A 4,693-nucleotide genomic window follows, 5' to 3' on the forward strand; every position below is an offset into this window, starting at 1 on the left:
CTGGACATCTTAGTCCTCAGTCGCTCTCATGTTATAGGGAAGAGAGTGTCTAGAAACCGGAAGTCACTCTCACAAGCTTGCCTGCTAGTGACCAGAGACTAAATTTGTTAATGTTATGCCAGTGACCCTGGGATTTGAGCCACTTTTTTAGGCCCAGAGCCCAGGTCACTGCCCAAAATGGAATGATAACTCAAGAACAGTAAAAGAACATGGAAACAATGATGCAAAAGAAATAAGTTGAACAAGACCTTAATCAGACCCCTACTAGCCATGCCAAGCATTTCGTCAAACATATCATCAACATGTAACCTACAGGTGTAAACAACAGAATTAAGTGTAGGGATCTCATACTTATCTGAGAATCGCTATGAACCATTGTTCCCTCATGTCATTTGCTGCATTATCATCTATTAGGTCATAGATACATTATCCATTCATTTACAAGTAAAAACATGTTGAGATCCATACATAGTTGTTGTCATAAAACATACATATAACCAACATAATAGGGACAGAAATATCATAAGCATATCAACCATAAAATCCACATATACATCAATACATTTACACATGAAAATCAAGGGAATGAATTTCTCATTAATGAATGCAATAAACCAACCGGAGATGGGACTACCACGTTCCACCTGACCATAGAATGGCTGAGCCAAATCTATCTTTAGTCATTCACCCCCGTGCCATATTCCAAGCATGAATGTGGAACTCAAACCAAAAGAACCAACCAGGGCATATTGAGGCTAAACCACCTCACCCTCATCAATAAAAACTAGTCTTTATCGTAATGCATTCCAGACCACTAGGCCAACACAATGAACACATCATAATATGTTTTATCGTGATCTCCACATGATCACTAGGCCAAACAAGTATGGATTCCACCAGATTACTCCACCTACACCGCGAGGAATTTTCCTGTCTCCTAATCTCTTAGGCTTTACTGCAATCCAAACTTGGATCACTAGGACCTAAACTGAGACCCACTCTCTAGGGTTACCACATATCCCAAACCCCAGATTACTAGGCCCAATAGAGATAAAACCACCTTTTTTCTTTACCATATATCCCGCTATTCACCAGCAAGGATTCCTAGGCCCACTGAGGCAACACAATCCTAGCTTTACCGCAACCCACAGTCTGGCTCAGGGGTCACTAGGCCACTAGCTTTATCGTAATACACAATCCGGTTTAGGGACCACTAGGCCATGTGCTCTATCATTCAGAGATCCACCCCACTCAACTTCGAATCCATTTGGTAACCCTCTCAACCAAAACATGAGAACCCCATCACACCATGGCTATTTGGAAATCGTAAGTTTGCGCTGAAAACATTATTACACCTAGAAAAACCCATGCCACAACAAAAAAAGAACCACATGCAATACCATGCATGAAAAATATAGCAAGGAAATCACACATGCAAAGCGATACCTGTAGAGAACCATGTTGTAGTTGCTCGATCCTACTTTTTGTTGCTTGCTCCTTCCTTCTTCTTGCCTTCTTTGCCTCTTTTGATCCCAGGCATAACCAAAGCAAAAGCTTAACACTGACTAAGAGCTTGCCAATTGATCCTCAGAAGGCTTTTCATTAATGAGGCCTCCATTTTCTTAATTCTCCATTATTTTCCTTCATTTTTCTCCTCAGATGCAACATGTGATCTTTCACCTTCCTTTTCTCCTAATTTCCTTTATTTTCATAAATAAATGTGCCAAAAATGCCATTTTATCTTTCCAAAGCCTTAGTCATTGCCTTTTCCAATTTCCTTAGCCATAAACAACCAAATAAACACCCCCTAGGATGTCTTGCCCAACATTAAGCTTGGAATAAGTGTCCCATCAACCGTGGTTATTATTTTTAACTTTTATTACATGGAATTTTCACTAGGGCTATTACAAGCAATGAATTAAAAGGTCCCATATCAAGTTCCAATGGGGTATTTTAACCTCTAATCTCTATCTCCATGGTCTAATGCATGTTGTAAAGTGCCTAGGAATGATAGATAAGTTTTGGTGAAAATCTAGGGATGTTCTAAGGCAATCTACGTATTGCTACAAAATGGCCCTATTGTCTTCCAAGAAACATCCGAGAGCAAATTTATGAGGTATAGATGCAGCTTGAAGAGTAGAGAAGGTGGAGGAAGGTAGTGGAAGGGAAAACAGGTCCTTTCCAAACTTAGTTACATCTAATGTATCAACTCATATGAAGAAGAGTCCAAAATGGGGGTTTCCTGTCGCTTGGTTAGGGAAATTTTAGCTTGTTAGTAGTTTGCAAAGATGTAAAACAATGGGTGAAATGATGATTTGAAAATCACCCTATGAGTGAACTCAGTTAAAGAATTATTACATGAAGGTATTACAGACTCATGTGCTGGTGTGTGTCTATGTCATTTTAGGCAACGGATCGATCAGATTGCGAAATACACAGACACTGGAAAGATGGAAAACAACAGAGAAACACAGTAAGCAAATACAAGAACAAAACAATTAATAAGGAGTTCACCCTATCCTCCAGGGCTACATCTCCAGTCCAGCTCTCAGTGGTGGACTTCTTATATTGTGTCTAAAAGCAGAGAATTACAATGAGGAGCCCAATCTAAGTCTCCTGAAACAGAATTGCTTGGCAGGGTGGTTCTTGGATTCCCCAAGCTACTGGAGTACACAGACTCTATGCCTTGCCAGCTCTTGACCTCTCTGGTCTTTAATGGAAGGAGCCCAATGTGGTGCTCAGTCCTGATAGATCCTCTCGGGGATGGCTTGAACCTCTCAAGCTCTCTGGTGCTCGATGCTGCCTGTGGTCAGCTTGGCCCTCTATCTTTCTGCTTTTTGCTTCACTGTCTTGTCTTCTTTGTCTTCTATCTTTTCTTCTCTTTTCCCCGTCTTTGGTATCTTCTACTCTGTCTGTTAATGGCTTTAAAGCCAATCGGCCTCACGACTGTTTGATTCCCCTTCCACCTCCGTCGGTTCGTTTGCTGCTGCTCGCTTGGAGTCCCCTGTCTCGGCGTCATCATCAGGCTCACAGGGAGTGGCCACTTGTCCTCCTATGAACTGCCCAGCTCTTCCTCGTCGGTTCGATTCTTCGATTACGTCAGGAAATGACTCGTCCGCCACCTCAGCGGTCAAATCGAACCTCAAATCCTTATGGATCGCGGCTTAATCCCCTATCAAATCTAGTTCTTTCATCGGGCGCGATCTCAGCCGTTAGATTTGGAGCCCCCAGATCTGATGCCATTTACTCATTTCACGCGGTTGACTTGCTTGACTGTTAGCGTGAGATGAGCAACGGTTTTCTCTCTCCTCCGCCTACCACGTGTCAGGCGCTGAGTGGAATCGCTCATTTTTCACCAAATCTGCTTACCTCCCAAGGGTGCCCCCGATAAATACCGCCGGTTTTGGAGCGCAGGTCCTGCCTTTAGCCCTTAGCCTTTTCCCCATGGTTTTCCCGGCTCCCATGCGACTGAGCGCTTGGGGCCTCTCCTTTGCGCATCAAAAACTGCCTCCTTTTCCCGATTCGGGCTTCCCAGGGGCTAGTTTCGCCTCCTGCACTTCAACTTATGTTGTTGAAACCCTATCTTTACAACTATGGATGATATTTCTCATCGTATAGATATATTTGTTAGAAACTCAAGTAGTAGTATGTCCAATTCACTAACCAAATGAGCTACACTCTCTTTTCTCTGTGATCACAATATTATAATGTTGCATTTTCTATCATTGTTTGTTATGAAACCAGCTCACAAAAAGATAGAAAAGATAGATCAACACCTTAGAAATAAGCCTCTTCGAGGGGCAACCTCCTTTACATTAAACAAATGAACAATTCTTGGATGATACAAATGAAAAGATCTCCTTTCTATATATAGGAGTCTAAGGGGTCATAAATAATCAAAGCCGACATAAAAATAATAATGTAAGGGTACAATAATAATAATAGCGGGCTTCTATGGGGCATAATAATAACAAAATGGGGACTACATGGGCACAACAATATAATAAGGGGGTTGTACTAATAACAATAAGGGGTTACACTAGTAGTATAGGGACCTAACATGCCCCTCTCCTTCAAAAAGTGTTGTCCTCAACGCTTGAGTAGTTCTTGATGCTTATGTATAAAATTCTTGTCCTCCCATGTAGAATATTCAACAGGTAAGTTCTTCCACTTGATGAGATACTCTCAAATTGATTGATTTCGTAGCTGTCGAGTTCTTGTTTCTGTGACTGATGCATGCTCCAATATGATTTTTCCTTCCTTTTCAAGTTCTGGCAATATTGTTTGAACTAGGATCTTCTGCAACTTTTGAATGAGTGGCCACACTTCTTTGTCCTTCTTTCATTCATCCCTTGCTTCGTTTATCCAATCTGGTTGGATAATAGAAATAGCACAAAACAATGCTTCCACATCTTCATCCTTTCTTGAGAGTGCATCTGCAACAACATTTTGCTTCCATTTTTTGTAGATGATTTCAAAGTCATAACCCAACATATTTGTGACCCATTTTTTCTGTTCTTCTAAAGAAAATATTTGTTCTAAAAATTATTTAAGACTATCATGATCCATTTTTACCTTGAAGTGTCTTCCCATTAGGTAAGGTCACCATTTCTTAAGTGCATGTAGTATTGCCAACATTTCGTTCTCATAAATAGCATGCTTGAGATGTAGCCGTAAAAATGCCCAATCTCCT

This window comes from Pinus tabuliformis, chromosome 6 (assembly GCF_031772625.1).
Source record: "Pinus tabuliformis cultivar Carrire ecotype Pingquan chromosome 6, CPIR1, whole genome shotgun sequence".
Classification (NCBI taxonomy): Eukaryota; Viridiplantae; Streptophyta; class Pinopsida; order Pinales; family Pinaceae; genus Pinus; species Pinus tabuliformis.